At 39.6% G+C, this 23,039-nt stretch overlaps 1 pseudogene; it reads right to left on the bottom strand.

The window, feature by feature from the left end:
* The window catches only part of LOC106023561 (von Willebrand factor D and EGF domain-containing protein-like), a 185,163-nt pseudogene that overhangs the window by 63,402 nt on the left and 98,722 nt on the right, over positions 1–23,039 (bottom strand).

The raw sequence follows: 23,039 nt of genomic DNA, 5'->3' as shown, positions 1-23,039 counted from the left end.
TCCAAGAACAAATGTTTGCAAAGTCTGAAACTTGGCTGAAGGTTGCTGAAAAAGAGCAGAAATGGACAAAAACTTCCTGCACTAAGAAGTGTCATTTATTCTGTTTGCATGACCTCCAGTGCACTGCAACACAAGGGAACCTCAATTCTCTCAGCACTGCTACAATACAAATGAAAATAATAGGAATAAAAGATCTTCAGGTTGCAAGGTTGAAACATCTGTTTCACATTAAGTTGACTCTAAAGGAACAGGCAATTTCATTTAGGGACTCTGTGTTTGTTACAAGCCATGAACAACCCCCAAACCTTGGGGTTTTTTTCAGTTTTCTGAAAAGTAAAATGAGATTATAGTTCCATCTTCTTCCCTCCTCCCCCAGTTTTCTATTAATCACTGTTATTGGGGAAAGAAATAATGTTTTTCTGATTGAGATACAGTTTTCAAGGATGAGTTCTGTTCTCATGTGGGTGATGTTCTAGCTTTCAGTGACCAAAAGAAGAAACAACCAGATTTCTTCTCTTAACAGTGTCGAAGAAAAATGAGTTTTGAACACTTGATAAGATAAATGCATATAAGTCTCTGCAGAAATTTAAAACAGCTATAACTCTGGAGTCATCCTTCTCAGATTTTCCAATGGCTTCCTTCCCTGCTGTGTTCCCATTTCTACATTATACCCTTATGTTGCCTGAGATACACCGATGCACCTGAATTGCCACCACTTAGCAACACACTGTGTTCTCTATGCTGCCACTTCTGCAGCAGTGTTTGGGAAGCTTTCAAAAGAGTTAATGTCTTGTTTCTACTACTTGTTTGCTATCATTTGTAAAGATTTGATGGTGAAGTGGTGCTGTCATTTGAGTAGTATAGCATTGCCTTCTCATTAGATTATTGATGGTTTTCTGAGGAATTGAGGCATAAACATAGCATCAAGGGTGAGCTTTTATTGTCAGAGAAGCTGCACTGAAGTGAAATCATCTACTTTCCCAGCTGGCTTTCAGCTCCACTTGCTTATAATTTTTCACCTGCTATTAAAACTTTCAGATGTATTCCTGTTTCACTCAATCATATCTTTTTTATTGTTGTTGCTTGTGTTTTAGCATTTTGGGCCAGGGAAGAACAAAAAAAAAAAAAACAGTGCATTTTTATTTAACCTGGCAAAAATTAAGGGTTCAGGAGCACCAAGCTACTTTCTGGCCATCAAGGTGTCCTGTACCCTTGTCTCTAGAGTTAGCTGCATGCTGCTTTCAAGCATGTTATTATAAATTTAACAACACTTTGTTTGCATAACAGGGAGAACCAGATCTCAGAATACATTCTGTGTGAATTTATAAACAATGCACTGTAATTATGGCAGAATGTTTTATATAGAATAATAGAGCTTGATTTCACTCCATCAATGTACAGTGAGAAAGGCAACAGTGTGAAACTGGTATCAAAGAACAGGAACAGATCTACTTAAGTTATTAACTCGTGAAATTATATTGTTTTTTATTCTTTTAATACATCTCCTTACAAGCTGTGAATAATTGTTCTTATTGTAGATCTCTGGTGTTTAACCAAATACAGCCTAAAAGGTTCCCAAATTTCCCTGTGCTCATAGGAATGTTTTTTCCAGGGGGATTCAAGACATTGTGCATATGTTTGTTTGGTTTGGGGATTTTTATATTTTGATCAAACTTTAATTTTCAAAATTTATTTTCCATGCTTAGGCTTGTGTGTTCTTGCATCAGTAAAGTCTCTGGTGGCATGAAGACAGAGCATGGTAGCAGAAGGCTTTGGCTATTTGGTAGCATTACCTGGAGTTAACACTGCCTAGGTGTCACAAAGCTTTTAGGAGATTTTACTGAGCTTCCACTTCTGAATGATTTTTGCTTTTAATTTCTGCTGGACTTTTACAGTTAATGAAATCTGGACTTGCCATCCCACATGACCAAAACAAAGAAGGTTTAATGAACTGCTGAAAGGTAGGGTACCTTGCTGCCTGCCTGCACAAGCCCACTGGGTAAAATGTGTTCATTGCTTTTCTTTAAAATTGAGTTTCTTCTATATAAACACACTGTAAGCAGTAATAATTATGTGCATTTGATGTTACTTCTACTTGTTTTTTCAAACCTATAGCACCACACAGCAGTCAACTTTATTGGTCTCATTAATTCATTCATACTTCGGTGTGTGAGCAGAGTGGGGGTTTTGACAGGTTCAGGGACTGAAATCTGAGCTCAGCTTAAGGTGTTTTTTTCTTATTCTGCTTTTGAAAGGGTTCTGATCCCATGAACAGATGTCCCAACACAGTTTCATTTAGCACTTTTCACTTGCAAAAGACTAATTTGACTCTGACAAGAATGGGCAGTAACACAATGTCTTTACTTTCTAATGACTGCACAGTGACTTGGGAGAGTGGTTATTATTTTAACTGTTCCTTTGCAAAGCTAACCAAGAGCCAGGTTTAGAAATCCAGTTCAAATCCTGTATGTTCAGATTTGCCTTGTACCTCCTGAAGAACTAAACTGGAAATGAAAATACAACTTCGTAAAAGTCCAGGTGAAGGCATGGTTAGGGCAATGTAAAAATCTGTTATGTTGGATGTGAGTGATGTTTTGAGCAGCAGGAACTTGGGTGCCTGCCCGGAGGAAGTTGTGGGCAAGACCCAACAGTGACTCAGCTCAGCCAAACTGTAGAAGCTTAATGCAGCAGAGGGTCTAATGGCTGGTTTTGCTGGTTCCAGTATGCAGAGCTCGGGGAAGTCATTGTCAGCATGCTGTCACAAGTGCTTTTTCATGTGTGAATCATTCACAGATGTATTGAGTGTGGTGAAGCTGCCTGTAAATTGCATGATAGCTAGATGTTGATGACACATAGATGATGCACATGTTCTCATTTATGTTATCTACTAGATGCTTCTCTTTCTCCTCAGACTTCACATCTTCACTCCATTCCTGTTTGCACTGTATGTCTTTCATCCACCCCTTTGGCCTCATTGCATTTAATTCTCCAACTCCTCCTCTTTGTGCTTCTTATTCTGCTCTTCTAAAAGAGTCTTTTTATTGGTGTGGTGATCATCTCTCTTCCCTTCCTCTCTTAAAATCATATTGTGGACAGCTCTGAATCTGAAAGTTTAGATTTTGTTCCATCAGCATGCCTGACAACCAAACAGGCTTGTGATTTTATGTTGCTTAAATTTAATGAAGCTTAAAGTGACATTAAAGGACAATTTATTTTTTCACGTTTTCCATATCTACTTTTCCTACCTAGACCTTGAAAAAATCGTTCATTCCCAGTTCTTTTGTTGGCTTAATTTAGTCAAATCCTGTGGACTGCAAAAGGGTCCTGTATATTTGCCCTTTTTATCTTCCACTCCTAGCTCATCTCATGGATACACAAATACATGGGAAATAAGCACATGGAACTGAGATTGGTGAGGTTCACAGCCTCCTTTAGTGGTCATTTCAGTACTACAGAGCTTTAGATACTTTCCCCTTCCTTGAGCATGGATAATTAGATAGCTGCACATTTTCTATTTGTCTAAAGCTAAGTCATGGGAGCAAAAGAGGAAGCTTATGTAGTCCATTTGAAAGCTTGCAGTCATGCTGCACTCAAAAAATCCTGTAGCACAATATATCTCTAGTTAAACTGGAGATAGAAACAGTGAAGTGTTACCTCCCAAACCAGGGGGACATTTACAGAAGTAGCTATTCACACTGTCCATGCATGTTCTGCTGCTGCAGGGGTTTGATTTGCAGTCATTAATATCTTCCTGGCAAAATTCTCCATCAAATTCATTTGGACATAAGCACAGGTATTCTCCAAGGCCTGGGGGGAATTTGATATTGGTAACACACGTTCCACCACTGAGGCAGCTGCAGGGCTTCACTCCAACCTGAGGAAGGGAAGAGGGAGTTGTGGTAAGATTCCTTCAGATAATCACAGCTGAGAAGTACACTGTTACCCTTTATGAAGAGACAGATTTGTGATGCAAACATGTTATCTAGTGCTGTAAAAACTTATTTCTAACCTATTTCCTTTATCTAGATAGGTGGTCTCATACTCAGCATAATTTTTTACTGAACTGAAAGCTTGACTTCGAAGGGATTTTTTTTCCCCCCCCACCATTTAGGTTGCACATTCTAACTTCATATAAGAAAAAAAAAATCCTATTTGCCATAACAGTAGTTTTTACATAGTATCTGAGTGCAGTTCCCTATTCTTCAAAGAAGAAATGAAAAATCTTTTCTTTGCCTGCCTGCCCTCCTTACTGTTTCCCATTACAAATGATTCCCAGGCAGGAACATAATTTCAGCATTCCTTAGCTGGTCTTTCTCTTCAGGGAAGAGAGGTCCATAGTTGTATTTTATGTATGTACAAGAATGACATACTCACCTAGTTAAACATAGCTCTAGTTTGAAATGTTTCCATTAAAACCATACCTAGACTCCAGTTTCCCTTTTGCTGTGTGGGTTTAGGAGATTGGTATTTTTGATGATAGTGGTTTGAATGAGTAAAAGTAAGAATTTATATGAATAGAAATCTTCTCTTCACAAAACTGTTCTTATGTTAAGAGTCTGCATCCCACATTATTAGTTCATCCTATCATGGGATTAATGTTAGGCTATACAATAAAGTCAAAGCAATGCACAAGCTCAGCCAAGAAACTTAAAGTGTGGAGTACTGATATAAGAGCAAGAAATCCTCTAAAAATATTATTAAGAATGAGTTATAATCTCCCTTTTATAGCTACAGCTTGGTCTTTTTTGTTATATGCTTTTTTTCTGCAAACCAAATGCAGAATGTGAATTTTAAAGCAGATTAATGAACCATTAAAAGGCTCTGCAAAAGCATTCTTTCAAACAGCAATCAATAGCACTCTCTCTTGTTCCTTGTACATAGTTCCTATGTTCTCAGAAATATTTATTCCATTATTGCTGATCCTTATTGCTGTGCTGGATAATATACACTTATGAGGAAAAAGCTGAAGTCCTAGTTTTCAAGACAGTAACAAATTATTAGCTATAATGACAATTGCACTGAGGCAGTGACATGATAGGTTTGTTTTGGTTTTCCTTTAAAGTGTTCCTTTTCTTACCTTAATAGAGTATCTTCTCTGTGCATTGCATTCATCCAGCACAGCAAATTCAAAGGTCTGCATTTCTTCTGAATCAACTTTCCAGATAAGAAGGCCAGCAGGAGAGAGCCTGGCATCCTGTGGCCCAGCCTCTAAGACGAATAGCACAGCTGAGCCTTCTGGATCTACTGCTAACAACTGGTAAACAAAATTCTCACCAATAAATGTCAGCAGCTGGCTGGAGGGGGCCTGGAGCACAGGGGGCAGGTTGTCTAAACAGCAAAAATGAAACCATGATTACATAAATTCCAGTTTCTTCCATGTAAAGGTTCACAGCATGGGTCTTTGTAGGGATGTTCTCAAAAAAAAAGAGGTACAGAATGTACCCTGAGGCTAACAGAAGACTAACAGAGGAAGCAATTTAGATGTTAGAAGCAGCAAATGGTTTTATCACGAAGTGTTCATGCCCATACTGAACTTTTCTCCCATGCTAAATTTTGGTTACTTTTCGTATGTTGTCTGATATGTGCAAGGTGACCAAACATGACTTCTGTAACCTCTCCTTAGCCCCCCAGCTCTTACTAAAACTTTAATTAATTGTATTTCTAAGAAATATATATTTCTTCTACCACTCTATCTAAATATAAGTAAACTAAATCTCAAAATGATGAATGGCAAATTAATTGGATGGGCAACTCATGGAGAAGGGGGGATTTTGTAACTTCTCCATTGAGTAGACTGTCCTGCCTTTACATGAGTAGTAATTGTACCAGAGCAGTCTGACTGAATTCAGTTGGACATTTCATCAGCATTTAAGGTCTTTCCAGTACCAGCAGAGGTCCATCAGTGATGCTGAGATTCTTTATCCCTAGTGACAGTAGTGTATATTGTCACTATTGGCATTGTTATTTCTAGCAGTGGTGTTTACATTCAGTATTTCCATAGTGAAAAATAAAAATCTAATGGTACAAGGCTCTTTTACAGTAGAAGACAAATGCTACCTGAAGACACTTATAATATGAATAGGTATATGAGGGCAAGTTACAGAGAAGTATTACATTTTATAATTGGAAACCAGGGAAAAGTAAAATTGGATGAGTACCCTGAGGTGACAGCAGCTCTGTACGGGGCTGGGAATTTCATCTCCATGTTTTAAGCCTCCTCTGTCTCAAGCCATCTTTCCTCAATATAAATTGATATTTAAACAAATCTTCCCACAGTGTAATTTGACCGTAGTTATGTTTAACTTAAAAGTACATCTCTAATAATGAGGATTAGTTTCAAGTCACGCTCTAAAACTATGAACTGTATATGTGATTTCATGAGGACTGTGTCTCTCCTTGCATTATGCTTGTGGGAAGTCATCATTTGGGATTTTTTTTTTTGTGCTGCATATGATCTTATCAAGCTTTGCTTTCCATAACACATCTCATATTATGCAATTATTTAAATGTGTCTCTCCACTCCTTGCTGCTGTGCTATCAGAGCTTTCTAAAATGCTTGTCCAGCAGATTGTCCTGGCATAACTGTTGAAAGCTTCCATCTATTAATTTACCTTTTATTTCCCAAGCACTTAAACCATGGAGCCCATAAAAGTTGTACACAAAGTAATCAATGAGATATTGATGCTGGGCATGCATTTACACATAAACACAAAGGTGTTAACTGGATGAAGGGTAACGAGAAATTGTAGACACAAAATAACATAAAATCAGATGTTCTGAAAGTAGTCTGTGAGTAAGAGTGTTTCTAATTCCACAGAGATCTCCTTGCCACATATATATATATATATATATATATATCCTACCAATTATTGCAGAACTTTCAAAAAGTTTTTCACAATTTTGAAAACAAGTCTGACAAATCCTTTAAGTATTTTTAAATTTTTTAATTATTGTAAAGTGAGCCGTGATCTGTTTCACATTTCCCAATCACTTATAGATTTATAAATTCCAAAACTAATGCAGTTATTCCCTTTTAAGCCATTTGCTGAATTTTAAGATCAAACTGTCTCGATATTAGCAATGAGTCTGGCAATATAGCCATCTGGATTAGCTCATCTCTAGAGGTGCTACGGCTGTGGCCAACATAATAGAAGGACAGAAAGGAGTCAAAGTTTGTGAGTGACAGGTAATATCTCTCATTAGACTAAACTGTATGCTGGGGGGGGGGGGGGAAACACAGCTTTCAGGTGTACAAGCTCTTCTTAATGTCTGGCTTACCAGAGGCATTTTAACTGCTCATCCAAGTAACATCCAATGGTATTTTTAAGAGCCAATACTAGGGATGGATCTGCCTACACCTTCTCGTGACAGGGAGTTTTAAATTCCAAAAGTAGGATTTTTTTTTTAAGATATAAAAACTAGAGGCATATATTTTTAGAGAACATTCAAAGTGGCTACCCTGGAACAGGAATTAATAGGACTCATGAACAGCCCTCTCCCTTCCTACTGTGTTCCTGCTTCCAATATTGATTTCAGACAATTTATGGCTTCTTGTGTTGCTGGAAACTGTTGGGTCCTTTCTGGTCTTTCTCAAGGGCCTTTCTGTCACCTCTGAGAAAAGCGTGTCTGCCCACTGGTCTCAGCAGTGTTTCCAATCCATAGCTGGAGCTATGGACTCCAGCAACTATCACACAGCTGTTGCTGTTTCTGCTTCAGTACCTTGTGCTCTCTAGGAGCTTCTGTCCCTGAGCATCCCCAGCTGTTCCCCAAGGACAAGAGCAATCTTCCTCACCTTCCAGAAGGGTCATGCTGACTTAGTTACCCTAAAGGAATAAAAAGCTGCAAACAAACAAAGCAAACTGGTCCTGTCACACCCATACCTTGCTTGTGTTTACAGAACCTGAAAATGCAAAGAAACTCTTTCTAGAACCAACACAGGAATCTACAGAGCAGCAGTAATGTGATCTTTATATTGACCAGATGCAATTGTGCTTATGTAAGTGGGGAGATGCACTTTGAGGGTAATGCTGCTAGAAACATGGATTACCTCTAAAGCATGCAGTAAGTAATGGTTGTTATTTACACTGGGGATATAGCCATGAAAAAGCTATGATTAAGTCCTCAGCATTCAGAAGGTGCTTTAAAAGGCAGCCTTCTCCGTGACCTTTGCCACTTGCTGCAGAATGAGCCTTTAGGTTCTGTGGCAGTGAAGGTAATGAGGGGCTGATCCCTATCACTTAGACTCCCTGCCAAGCCAAGGTCTTTTGTGGGGCATTTCACAGGATTTGGCTCAGGGAAAACAAACAATACTTCCAGACACCAAAAATATATACTACTGTTTTAAAAACAGTATTTACCCCAAATTGTTCCCTTAAAGTTTTGTACCTGCGGGATGATGACAGAGGTATTTAGAATCCATCACCTTTAGCTGACAGACTTAGGCATTGGTGTATCAAAATTTCATTTTCAGGCATTATGTTGGTTTTATTAATTTGGGATTTATCAGGTTTCCACCAGAACAAGGTACATGCACAGATACATAGTGTATGCAGTGGAGAAATGTCTGCTTCTGGTCAGTCTGCATTTCTGGTGCATCCAATTATTCTCATTGCAGTCTGTCCATGCACATTATACTGTATAGATTCACATTATCCAAAAGAAGGAACCATGTATTTCATAGACCAAGTCATAAATTCCCAGGTAAGTGCTTCTAAATCTTAGAGAAGAGCTGTCTTACTTTCATTAATAGACCAGGTGAACTTTGAAATGTCAGGTTCACAGAGAAGACAAGGACTGGTAGGGCTTGACTTTCCTTCACCATAGCAAAGTCCATGTATTTTCCTGATGAAAAAGGAAATAAAACCAGATGAACGGTGGAGGCAAAAAAAAAAAAAAAAGAAATAAGGAAGAAATTAGCAGTTCATAATTTCTGGAGATGAGCAGAAACTCACCTGACTCGAAACAATAAAATAGTAGCAATTTAAATGCTGGTACTTTCTCCTGACGGGGAGAAACATGATGTAAATTTTCCTGTTTCAGTTTGAATGTGTGGCTTGTGGCTTTGAGCATTTTAGCTTAGGCACCAGTGTTTATGGTGTTTAGCTTAGGTGAATTCATATGGTGAATTCATTCACATATGGTGAATGTTTAGCTTCAGCTTGTTGTGGAGGACTGCAGCAGAATGTGATACTTTTTTATTTCTATTTCCACACTTATGTAGTGTATATGATCATTGTTTCCAGCTGTGACTAATAACATGTTGGCTATTAAGTAGCCCTCAAAAGTGAGCTACATGAGACTAAAAGATCCTGGGATTGGAAAAGCTCCGTTTGAAATTCTGGAATCCTGTTCTGGTAACTTAGGTAAGTGCTTTGTAAAAATACGAAAAAGCAATGAGATAAGATCAGAATAAAGAAGTGCATTAGAGTTTAGGCTTCCATAAGATAGTTGTAAACAGCAGCAAGACACATCAATGGTGCCTGCGTTGAGCAGAACACCCCAGCAAAGGTTCATGTAGTGCAGTGTGTGCACAGCAGCCTTTGAAGCTGACTTGGTCTTCTCCTACTTTGGGTGGCCACTGGTGTCAGAGAGGCCCTGTGGCTTCCCCACAGGCTGAAGACACTTGTATTGTCTGAGAAGCAAACACAGCGACATAATTAACAGATGTAATTAAACATCTGCACCATGACAAGGTCCTGTGCCTTTTGCTTGCAGCCTGTGTTGGGGCACACCTGCAGATGGGACTTTATCCAACAGTGCAAATTCCCAGCAAAACATGGAGTGCTGTTGGGAACATGGGGGATGGCACCATCACAGTGGGACAGTAAGGGGGAGAAGTCTCCTTTGAATATTCCTTTGCATACACATTGCTTTTTTGAGACTAATGTGTGTCCTGTTACTGGCTGTGTGGTTTCTATCTACTGTTTTATTAGTTTCTCAAACTTCTATTGCAAAGTATATTAGTCAGTATTTTAAATGATGCTGCTTTAAGAGTAATGGATAAGGTAGAGAAAAAAAAAAGGACTCATAATTCTCCCAATGTGACAGAACATGGCAGATCTTCAACGTTAAAATCTGTATGTTAATTAAATTTTATTATATTGTTGTTTTCAAAGGCTTGATGTTCCGATGAAAAAGATTATTTTCTTTTCTGATACGAGTGTGGTACAGAATGGGGTCCATAAAAGAACACAGAACGTGAAATGGCTTGATATAAAATGTCACCTAATTGAAACACCTTTTCTGAAAGCAATTTAGGTATTAATAAGTAATGGTATAAGAGGAGTAATTAGAATGTGGTCTTATGCAATTGAAACCTAGTTCAAATAGTCCCTTCAAGCATCTTGGAATAGAAATTATTATCCCTAGACAATACCAGCATATTGAGGAAAAAAATACATATATTTATGAGTTTCAAAAATGTAAGAATAAAGAAAGCCTTTAACAAAAAAACCCTACCCTAGCATTAATTGAAATGATTCTGGCACAATTATTTTAGTCTGAAATTTAAATGTCTTTGCCGTCATTTGGGGTGTATTGGGTTTGCATGACAAGGTTTCAGTAGCAGGGAGCTACAGGGGTGGCTTCTGTGAGAAGCTTCTTGAAGCTTCTCCCATGTCCAAGGAAGCCAATGCCAGCCAGCTCCAAGACAGACCCACTGCTGGCCTAGGCTGAGCACATCAGTGACAGTGGTGGTGCCTCTGGGCATTAACACGGAGAAAAACTGCACAACAGCAATTGCAGTGGGAGAGAGTGAGAACCTCTGAGAGCAGCAGCTCTGCAGACACTGAGGTCAGTGCAAAGGAGGTGCTCCAGGCACCAGAGCAGAGACTCCCCTGCAGCCCTGGAAGTCCATGGTGCAGCCCATGGAGAAGCAGGTTGGCCCCCATGCAGCCTGCGGAGGTCCACCTGCAGCCCATGGAGGCCCCAGTGCTGGAACAGGGAGTGCCCAAAGGAGGCTGTGACCCTGTGGGCAGCCCATGCTGGAGCAGGCTTCTGACAGGACCCGTGGCCCCATGGAAAGAAGAGCTTGTGCTGGAGCAGGTTTGCTGCAGGAGTTGTGACCCTGTGGGGGACCCATGCTGGAGCAGCCTGTTCCTGAAGGACTGCACCCATGGAAGGGACCCACGCTGGAGCAGCCTGTTCCTGAAGGGCTGCACCTGTGGAAGGGACCCACACTGGAGCAGTTCATGAAGAACTGCAGCCTGTGGGAAGGACTCATGTTGGAGAAGTCCATGAAGGACTGTCTCTTGTGGGAGGAGCCCCACACTGGAGCAGGGGAAGAGTGTGATGAGTTCTCCCCTGAGGAGGAAGGAGCGGCAGAGACAAGGTGTGATGAACTGACCACAATGCCTGTTCCCCATCCACCTATGCCATTGTGGGGGAAGGAGGTAGAACTCAGGAGTAAAGTCCAGGAAGAAGGGGTGGAGGGAAAGTGTGCTTAAGATGTAGTCTTTATTTCTTTTTATTCTGCTCTAATTTGGTTGGTAATAAATAATTTCCCAAGTGGAGTCTATTTTGCCCATGTCAGTAACCGGTGAATGATCTCTCCTTGCTGTTACTTCAACCTGCAGCCTTTTGTCATATTTTCTCTCCCCTGTCCAGCTGAGGAGGGCAGTGAAAGAGCAGCTTTGGTGGGCACCGGGTGTCAAGCCAGGGTCAACTCACAACATGGGCCTATAAAGTAATTTCTATTCACTGGTATGTTTGAAAAAATGTGAGGTTTCATTTTATCTTGGTAACTGGTACGTTCTTGCAATCAGTGGAAGTCTGAAAATCTATTTTCCCATTAGTGTTAGTGAGAATAGTGAGCAAATGAGTTAAGATGTACCTGATTAACCTCCATTTTATGAAAATGCAGACCTGTGGCCTCCTATTACTTGCTTGGTAGGAAAGCAGGGTGTTTTCACATGACAAAAACTGTATAACATGCAGTGTACCTCTTGCTAAGGCAGGAGATAGGTATAGAAATTATATACCTTACAGTTACGGTGCCGTCACCAAACAGGCTGGAAGAGCTAAAATAGCAGAGGCACTTCAAAAGTAAAGTTAAGCTGCCTTTCAGGGGAGACTCCTCAGTCTTATTTGCTTCCATTAAAAACTGCAAAGTATAAACAGTCAACCAAGGTCTTTCTGGAAGAGTCTGCTTGAGAAAGGTCCTTCATAAAGTGTGATGTATCAGGTATTTATACCCCACATAAATATGAATAAAAGAAAAATCGCAGACAGGAGAATGTGAAGGAGAGAAGAGGAAAGAGGCTATGCAGCTGACCTATGAAATAGATTTTCCTCTTCTAAAGCAGTTATTACACACAGTACATCAAAGGGAGGGAGAGGGCTAAGGAAGAGATGAACAATCCATATTAAACCTTTATGATCTTTAAATTACCTTTAATTTACAAAGTCCGGTTGGTTGGAATTGGCAGGCCTGGCAGACCGCATCGTACAGGGTCAGCACTCTGGAATTACTGTACTGGAAGCCATCGTTAGAGATCTAAATGATACAAAATAAGTAATAATGTTCCATATGGAGACTGTCTGCTCATTTTGGAGCATATACCATTGCCCCCTTGAACTGGATGCTTGCCAGCAAGATAAATTAAACCACTTGTGAGTGGCTCTCCTGCAAGCTAACAAATCGTTTAGTGCTCCAAACTGGAAACTGTTCATTAATAACCAGAAGATCTTTTGGCTCGGTTGACATTTAACTTTTCTCATTGCTGTTAGGTTTTTTCTGAGTTGCCTGTTTTTTTTTCTTTCAACATCCAGTGGAAAATGTACTTAAGTGCTACAATCTTTCAAGGAGTCGTGAAATGAAATTAAGATTTTTTGGCTGAAATTCAGGACCATTTTGTAATAATGGCAAATGAGTAAACACCTTGGGGTAAAAAAAAAAAAAAAAAAAGAACCAAAAAAAGAGGTTTTTTTATTCTATATGTGATTTTAAATTAACCTTAAAAAAGTGCTAGGATGGATAATACCAGAGAGCAACACTCCCATTTCCATAGGAATGTAAATTACAACAGTCACCTCTTGTCCCAGCTCACAGTCACAGTTTCCTGGACATGTAGGTGATTTAGAAAGCCTTAATATAGCATGGTGGTTTTCATATATGAATGCTTACACGAGGAGAAGGGGTTAACTGAGTTTATATTTTAATTTTTCTACAATATAAATGGAAAGATGTGAGACCAGTGTGAAAAGGGTTAGTTTTTGAGAAACCCTTGTGACACCTTTTTAGAGGTGTGAATGTTAAACAGCACCCCAAAACACTGCTAAAAGCTATGCTGTAAACACTGATGACCTCCAGCAAGAAAGCAAAGCCCTTTCTTTCCAGTATTTTTTAGGTGTTTGGTTTCTCATAGTCAAACTAAAGCCACTGTTTAGCAGATTGAACAAGGCTTTTGTTTTGGATCAGTCAGGTGCTCTCCTGTCCTCTTGCTATAAAAGCAACCCCCAAGCCCTCCTCTATCTCTGTTGCTACCCCAAAGCTGAGAAATCCTCATCCCTTTTCAAGAGACTTTTACATGGTCAAGAATATAAAGTTTTTTTATCAATTAATAATCTCAGTTCACATAAAGAATGTGTATTAAATCAAACAAAAATAACTGAAAGTGCAAGGAGTAAAAGTTTAAATTGGTCTAAAAAATCAGTAAAATTCATTGGTATAGCTTTAAGAAAAATAATAGTGTTTTTTTTTCCTAGGCATCATATTCACTTGCAATATTAGATCTTTGTGTGTTATACTGAAGGTAAAAACTCTTTAAAAGAAGAACTTACCCTGCAGTTTGAGAACAGAAAAAATAAGCAATAGGCAACCCCCCTCAAAACCTGTGCTTCAGAAAGACTGCTTATTGGCAGCAAGATCTCCATTAAGAATATGTTATTTCTAATGCAATTTACATTTCTTTTCATTTGAGTCTTTTACCAAAGCATCCAATGTTGTCTCAATACTAGTGCACTAATGATGGATGAACGAATGGGTAGATAGGGAAAAATATAAAAAGCTAGAAAGTTGCACTAATTGTTCTGTCTGAAGTGAACATTGTGAGTGAAATATAATTCTGGCCAATTGGATTTTTTTTTTAAATCTGTATTTTTTTCTACATTCCATTATAAACACCCATTTTGGTGTCTTTTCAGAATTGGGTTGTTTTATAGCTATTTTAATTGCTTTTTCATTAGTCACCTTAGTGATGTGGAACAAATACTTCAATGAGACCCAAGCTGAGCAAACCTCTCTTCAAATTCAGTTGGTCCTTAAAAGCCAAAGACATGCTCAGAGTTGTAGCTTGATTCTTGAACATACGTATCATCTGGAGAGAAAGAGATGCTTCTTCTTGATAAGCAATCAGGACAATCAGGAAGTCTGACACTTCTGCCTGAAGTATTTCATTCATCACAAAACAATCTTGGCTATTTGTGTCACTCATAATCTACATACAGTTTGACTTGTACAAATGTTTGTAAATGAAAAAAGAAAGATGCAAAAACTTGCTGAATTCAAATTCAGTTTCTGCCTCACTGGCTTTTTTTCTTCTCTTGACAAATACAAGAAATTATAAAGACTTAAGGATAAGCCAGAGGCCTAGTTCCCAAATTAGATCAGTGCCTGCCAATCTCTTTCACCTCTTTGCCCAGGCAACTCTGTGGACAGCCCATCTCATTTGCTGTCCAAATAGGAGTTTGTATTTTGATATCTAAACTAATTATACCGAACACTCTGGTGCAGCCCTGTGTATTTTCTTATCTAGGTTTGGCAGCATGTCATGGAAGGAATGAACAAAATCTGAAACATGAATACAGGAGCAGATAAAATGAAAGAGCACTGAGAAAAGCTTGTCAAGTCCTTACTCCCCCAGTGTTGGTTGTGAAAGAGGCTTATGAGAAATTTATGTGCTGATTCCTCTGAAATTTGATTTGGGAGTGGGGAGAGATTCTGAAAATATCGGAAAGTGATATTTCCAGAAAGAACTGTTTTGATTTTAGGTCTGCAAACTATTTAACCTACAGTTTTTAAAGTATCTATTAACACCATCTAGAATATCAATGTTGCAGGAAATCTCAACAGGATTTTTCCAGAACATGAATTTTTGAACATCTGTGGAATTAGTTTCAAATAATTTTTTATCTTGAAAAGCACTGTCATTTTTTTCTCTCTGCTGCCTATGACATTGAGGACTGAGCTCTGCCTTCCCAATTCAATCAGCAAAAAGATCCACAGGAGAATTAGGATTCGCATGTGGACAGAGATGATTTAATTGCACATTTCCTGCATAGCCATCAACCTATTTTTCTGCAGGGTTTGAAGGAGAGGGAAAGGGAAGAAGGCTTACAGGTGCAGAGGTTTTCCTGAACTTCAGTGCAAGGAATGAGACATTATATAGCTGTCTTGATGGGGAGATAGAAAAAATATTTTCAGACCTTCTGAAGGCTGAAAGGCAGTAACTTGAGAGCAAACTGCATTGCAATACACCTGAGCTTTAAGGAAGCTGTGTTGTTTACACTGGAGAAACAGCCTTATATGAGTGCAAAACTATTAGCTGTCCTCTTGGGCCAGGAAACTCAAGGCTGGCCTCTCAGATCCTTATTTCAGTATTTCATCTCACAGCTGGCAGAGTTTAGTATCTGAGAAATGGAGCATGAAGCAGAGGGACTGCCCTCTGACAGCACCTTCTTCAGAAGGAAGGTCTAAGGTCCATCCCAGCAGCTGATGATCAGGCTCTGCTCCCACAGAGATCTCACACTAATCTCTTGAAAGACAAATCCCTACCTATTTAAAATAAATGACTGAAAATGAGCAACACCAAACTTCTTTCTGTTTCCCCAAGCCACATGGCAAAACATCTTAGTCTGGTGTACAGACAGCTGTGGAGTGCAGGACAGGCAGTAGCACCCCAGTAAGTGAGTGTTTTACGTGTTTCATTTAACATGCTGCAATTTTCAAAGCACATCTGCAATTTCCTACAACAACAATATAATTTTCTCAGCTGTAGAGCCTTTAAATGACCTGTCTTTTAAAAAAACAGCGAAGCTGCAGAAAATAACCATCTGGGCTCAAAGTGGTACCAGGGGTAGCAGGCACAGGGTCAGTAAGGCACTGAAATATTTAGAAAGTAGGTATCATTTTATGAACAAAAGGGACTAAAACTGCAGCAGATCACCTGGCAGGATTAGGTACTGCACACACCTCTTCCTGCAGTCATTCAAGACCAAAACCAAGACACCTCTGCTCACGCTGTGCCATACACCACTTGCTGTCCAGGAGCTGGACAGTGCTCTGCTCCTGCACTGGGTGCACATCAGTCTTGCTACAAGGGTGTCACATCTGTCTTATACCTGCTACCTAATAAGGAGTTTCAGCTGGGATTTCCAGAAATGAAATACTAATGATGGTTAACAATTGATCAGTATGACTGCATCAATCTCGGGTGATCACCTGGAGAAATTATTTTAATTTGCACTTCTGTATTGCCTACAAAGACACCTGTGTTTAACTCCTATTGTTTTAGTTGTTTGTGAGTTGGTTTGTTTTATTCCCTACGTGACATTAACATTAGTATTTTTACAGGCATTTTCATTTCTGAAGGGAAGCAAATTGTTCTTTGCATTTTAATTTACCATGACAACTGATTTTCTCCTACTAAATAATTTCTTAGAAACATAAGAAGTTCCTACTTTCACTTGCCATCTTGCGAACGGTTCATCACCAGTCGCAAAGTGCACAGCCTCTGGCTCTGTAATGTTCAGGAAAGGAATTTCACAGTCAACAGCCTCAGAGCTGAGAAAATCTGCTTTTGTGGTTTCTTGTTCTCTTGATATCCATTCGCCATTGAGATGCTACAGTAAAACAGAAGGAAGGTGCAGAAAATGAAAGCTCATATAGAGAAATTCAAATTGTCGACATATGTTTATATTTCTAATTAATAATATAAGGCAGTTCCAGATGGTTTATTTGAAAGAGATGATGCTGTTACTCTAGCCACAGTAAGGATCAAGCCATGCTCCTCTATGCATGCAGGCAGTCAAATGATTTAGGAAGTTCTGTGTTCTGTGCTTGGGATGAGCAGCTGGGATGAGACAGGGTAACATGGTGGAGCAACTTTGTGTCTGTTCCTGGAGCTCAGCATCCCACTTATTGATCCTTGAACATGATGTCAGCTACTTATCTAGACCAGCTGCACAGGACATCACTGCTTGTTAAGTAGGCATAGGAGGCAAATCTCAGCTGTGCCTCATTAGCATGTTAGCACTGAATGGGAACCAGGCTGTCTTTTATGAGGTGGATTTATGAGATGAATCAAACACAAGTATGCTGAAATACCAAATAATTCAATCCTAGCATTGCCTGTGTATAGTTGTTTATAATAAAATGATAGTTTTAGCAAAAGAGGTGGGTATAATACTCATTAAAATTTCTGATTTGGTATTGAACTATGAGTAAAAAAATGCAAATAAGAACCTCTGTAACTATGTTGTGGAAACCTTATATTTAACCACAAAACTTAGCATTCAAATGTGTTTAGGAAAACAACCAAGCATACTGATTCCAGATGCACACAATGAGAAATAATATTGTGATTTCAGGCTTCACTGGACTGCAGTGCAGCTGAACCAAACAAGAGTTAAACAAAACCCCACAGAGAAAATTGGCAAGAACACATAGCTGTGCATTTCCAAGGAACCAGTCCTGGAAAGGGCTGAGGCTCTTCACCCCCCCTCACTTGAAGCAAATATATTTGCAGTGGGCTTTGGAGGTATTTGCACCCTGCTGTGGCAATGAGAGATGATGGCACTTGGCACAGTTCATGGTAAAAGATTTTAATATGAATGTGTCAAAATTTGACTGTATCATCAGTACTGTACAAACCCTTGGCAAGCTGCTTACAATTAATCTGGTGACCTTGCAGTGCAGGTTGGGTGACTCTTTGAAGCCAAGGCCAAACACCCGAATCCTGGTGCAGTTGGAGGCATGGATGTCACAGAGGCCCCCATTCTCTAAACTTGTAGTTGCCAAAGCTTGCTCTGAAAGGGTGAAATAGATATAAAGCTTTAGAGAGTAACACTTCCATGCTGTTCTAGTTGATCGGAGATTTTGTTGTTGTTGTACCTGATTATTTTGGTTTAATTCTTTTTCTTGGGGTCTCCCTTGCCCCCCTGTGAATTTCTCTTGAAAAGAGCACAGTGGTTGTCAAAATGGGAAGTAGCAAACTTCCACTGAACAATTGCCCTGTGCACCAAGCACTGCAAGATGTATCAGTGAGCATTATACGACTCATGGAATCAATTAACTGAAGCTGCAGCTTTGTGTTAAAAGGTCTCTAGTGGTAACACTTCTGCTGACCCAGGTAACTGGATGGGAGCACAGCTTAGAGGACAGCGTGACATGCCATAGCACAGAGAAGCATGAGAATGAGAGGTGGAACTATCCAACATGACCATGCCACCAGGCTCGTCATAATGTCAAACAGCAGTGCAAAAGACAGTCCTTTTATTTTTTTTTTTTTACCTAAAGCTATGGATGCAGTAAAAATAATGATCCTCAAAGGGATGCTTGCTTGCGAAGGTTAAGTCATTAATGGGTTGCACTCAGCTCTGCACAGTGTCAGCACAAATGTCATGCACCAGCGAAGTTTCACTTAAATCCTATTTTGAAGTCTTAAATAGGGCTTAAGTGATGTACAGCCAGTGCTGCCCCCTGTACAAGGTTGAATTTCAACCATTACTGTTTTTAAAATGTTTTATGATTCTCAGGTAAAATTTCATTTGTGTTCTTTTGCACTTCAGGTATTCAACATCTAAAATGGCTCATTGTTTTAATATTGGGGTTACTTTTACAAAGTAAAGATGCAAGTCCATTGCATCACAGAATTCACATCTTTAGAAAAAATATAATTGGGCAGATGTTTGTGTCGGCACATGGATAGCACAACAATCAGATCTTTAATATCCTGCCTCAATAGCAGCAGTCGGTCAGGATCATGGTTTTATCTTTTTATTGATAATATTTGTAGTTTCAATGAGAAGCCACTATGATGACAAGTAACACAAAGCAGAAAATTTGCTGCTTGTTTCCTGAATAACACAATAGCAGGGGCATTAGCAGGAGCACTCGGAGGCATGTCATTCACCAGCACAGTGTAGTGCAAGCTGTTTTCCCTGTTACATGGTGGGGAGGGGCTGCTTAGCTTTTCCTCTTCAGTGCCACATCACCACTGCTCTGGCGAAGCAACACTGCTTATCAGTTTTCTTTGAGCTGTAACTTATCTAACACAGAAGCTCTGTGTTGCCTAATGTTTTAATGGTACATTGGTTCAGCTCTGATTCAAGGGGCAAAATGCTCTGAGCAGAGTAGATAACTTTCACAGTACTTTGCTGTTCCTTTAGGGCTCTGCCATTTGAGCTGTAACTAGGATGAATGCAGTTTAAACAATGTGATCCCCCCAGATTGCAACCTATAACCACACAGCTGCATGACTCATGGTTTTTGAGAGAGGAAGGAAAGCAACACAAATATGAAAAATAGTGAAAAGGCTTTTTTTTTTATACTTCTGAAATGCTTTAAGCTTTTATTTCTTTATTTTTTTCATTGATTTTCTTGCAGCAGTATTAGCAGCACTGTTGGATGGTTTGCAGTATTTACAAGAAGAGAAATGGTTTACAGCTTATCAGTATTCATCAGTTATTTGTGGATTCCTGTAATGTACAAAACTATTAGTCAGATGTAGTGAATGTTTTTGATAAATCGCCTTCTTCTGTGGTTAGTGCATAAAAATAATAATAAAAAATTGCTTCATTGTGTTTTTCATGAGATTTTAATAGTTAGCCCCACTAGGCCTGAGGTAGCTCAGATTGCATTAACATTTTCATTATCATTGCAGATTTTCAGACTTCTCTGGATGAAGTAAAATCTCATAACCTGGGAAGGAGTGAGGCACAGAAGAATGCTCCTGCAGCTATTCTTCCAGGAAGGCACTCTCAGTTTGGTTGCTTGCTGATGAGCCCTGCATGCTTCCCTGAGGGTTTCCTTACATCTTTATAAGCATCCTGACACTACCATGGCACCACTGTGTCAGGGCCAAGGCAAGATTACCCAGCCTCAATGCTTTTTGAAATGTTTTACAGTATCAGTACAGAGTTTTGTTTTTATTTCTCAAACCATTCTGTACACAGCTGTCATGGTTTAACCACAGCTGGCAACTAAGCAGCTGTTTGCTCACTCCCCTCAGTGGGATGGAGTAGAGAATCACAGAATCATAGAATGGTTTGGGTATGAAGGGACCTTAAAGATCATCTAGTACCACCCCTCTGCCACAGGCAGGAACACCAATCAGAAGAGTAAAACTGGGGAAAACTGTTGGTTGAGATACAGACAGTTTAATGGGATAGAAAAGGGAGAAAAAAAAGGTAATAATAATGATTAAAAAAAGAGCAAATGAAACAAGCAATGCACAATGCAATTGCTCCCCAGCTGCTGACCAATGCCCAGCCAGTTCCCAAGCAGTGGCCCCAGCCAGCTTTGCTCCTGGTTTCTATACTGAGAATGATGCTATGGTCTGGAATATCCCTTTGGTCAGTTGGGGTCAGTTGTCCCAGCTGTGCCTCCTCCCAACTTCCTGTGCACCCCCTGCCTACTCACTGTCAAGGCATGATAAGCTGAAAAGTCCTTGTCTTAGTATAAACACCATTTAACAGTAACTAAAAACATCAGTGTATTATCAACATTATTCTCATACTAAATCCAAAACACAGCACTGTACTAGCTAGTAGGAAGAAAATTAGCTCTATCCCAGCTGAAACCAGGACAACACTTTGTACAATATCTTTAAATTGATATGAATATGGAAGAAATATATCACCATATATGCTTTGGTTTTCTTCTCTCAAGATTTGCCGTGTTGTGGGTTAATCCAGATGAAAATGAGATTTATTCTTCTGGTAAGAGGGGTGTAAGTTTCATGGAAGAGAAGTGCACCTTGTGTTTTCTGTAGTTTGATGAAGGTGGGGAAGAAGGAAGGGACTGAGCTGTTGTTCGAGTGGGCATTTTTCTATTACCTCAGCTGGACTTGTCAAGCCATCTTCAGTTGGAAGCACTCTAAAGGGAGGAATGCACAGCACAGCTATGAGGAAGACCATATTTAATTTAATGCTCTATTCCTTTATTTCTGGCCAGCTGCAATGTGGCACTGAGGAGGTGCTGGAGTCCCCATGCAGATTTTTACTTTCCACAAGGGGTGGGTGTTACAAGAAGGAGAATAAGGAAGTCTGATGAAAAATGAAAGTAATTATAATGACTCCTTTATAAATAAATGAATTCTGGAGTTCAGATCTTAGACCTCAGTATAGGTAGTACATCACTTTTGAAAATTGTCGTTATTTTTGCTAACTATTTTAAAGAGTGCAGAAGTTTTAGGCATTTGTTTTTAATGTGGTTTTCTGTTTGTCTTTCCTTCTGCCTTCTAGTTTTGTTGTGTATTAGGCAGTTTCACGCAAACATGAAAGGTGAAATATCAATTGCATTAGCTTCAGAAAAGTCTCATGATAGTCAGCAGCTGGTATTCACCCATACAGATCCTGCTCTTTCTGGGCGAAAGCCAAGTTTCAGCTGTTGTTCATCTCTCCCCTTGTTAGTGGATGGGTAGTTAACAAAGCATAGGCATGTGGGCCAGACAGGTGGAGACATAAGAAGGAAATATTGGAAAGCCTGAAAAACCATAGCAAAAGAGCTGAAAGTAGTTCAGTAGAAGGCTAGAGGAGAGAAAGACAGAAGCAAAGGGAAGAACTAGGAAATATCACAAAGGTGAGAGTAAGGGCAAAAGTGCAGATATCCAGAGAAAGCAGAGGCTGAGGAGACCTGTGATGGATGTCTGATGTCTGTGGAGGGGCAAGTTAGAGGCAGGAGAGAAATCTGTGGGAAATCAGGCAGTGCATAGAACAAGGTTGTGAAATGTATGATGTTTGAACGTTAATAATTTATGTTTAGGAGTGTATATATAACAAAATCTGGGACAGAACATCCTCCTTCTTTTCCCTCTGTGACCTATAGGCCAAAAATGTACTTTGACTTTTACTGGTAGATTAAAAACTGAACCTCAGGGTAGCACCTGGGGCAGGGTGCAGTCATGTTATAGAGGAAGATGTAAGAAGCTGCATGTTCACATCTGCTGGCCCAGAACCAGAACAGCTGACAGAACTGGGTTTTTATTATAGCCTGGAGTAAAGGAGGCTCAGGGGAGACCTTATCACTCTCTGCAACTACCTGAAAGGAGGTTGTAGAGAGGTGGGAGTCAGTGTTTTCTCCCAAGTAAAAAGTAGTAGGAACAAACAATCAAGAGGAAAGGACTTCATATTGTGCCAGGGGAGGTTTACATTGGATTTTAGGAAAAAATTCATCACCAGAAGGATTGTCAAGCATTGGAACACGATGCCCCGGGAGGTGGTGGCATCACCATCCCTGGAGGTACTTTGAAGACTTATAGATGTGGTGCTTAAAGACATGGTTTAGGGATAGATTTGGCAGTGCTAGGTTAGCAGTTAGACTTGATGATCTCAAGTGTCTTTTCCAACCTAAATGATTCTGTGATTCTGTAGTACCAAACTATAAACCTGTGATTCTTAGCTGACATGGGGTGAATCTAGATTTCTCCTTTGAGGATCTCTAATACCCAGTACAGATTGCAGAAGTGAAGCCTATGAGAGTATGGGAGATGTATTTTTCAAGTACTCATGGCATGCAAGAGATGTGCTGGATCAGTTTCACACTGCAATCATCCATGTGTTGCAACAGTATGGTAGATTATTTTTGCCTTAGAAATCTCACTATGACATTTTATGTTTATTTGATCCTTCTATTTTTAAAATGCTTGCTAGTTATTTATTTTAGCAACAGATAGGAAGACTGTACTGTTAGCTATGGGTTATCACCTCTTTTCTAGATGGCCTTGAAAGGTGGCGAAATTTAAGATCTGGTTGTGCATTTGTGAAGTTTACTAGCTTACCAAAGGAGATCTTAGTTTCAGTGTCTTGAAGGCACTTGGGGG

The sequence above is a fragment of the Melopsittacus undulatus genome, chromosome 4, assembly GCF_012275295.1.
Source record: "Melopsittacus undulatus isolate bMelUnd1 chromosome 4, bMelUnd1.mat.Z, whole genome shotgun sequence".
NCBI lineage: Eukaryota > Metazoa > Chordata > Aves > Psittaciformes > Psittaculidae > Melopsittacus > Melopsittacus undulatus.
This window is presented reverse-complemented; position numbering and strand designations above follow the sequence as displayed.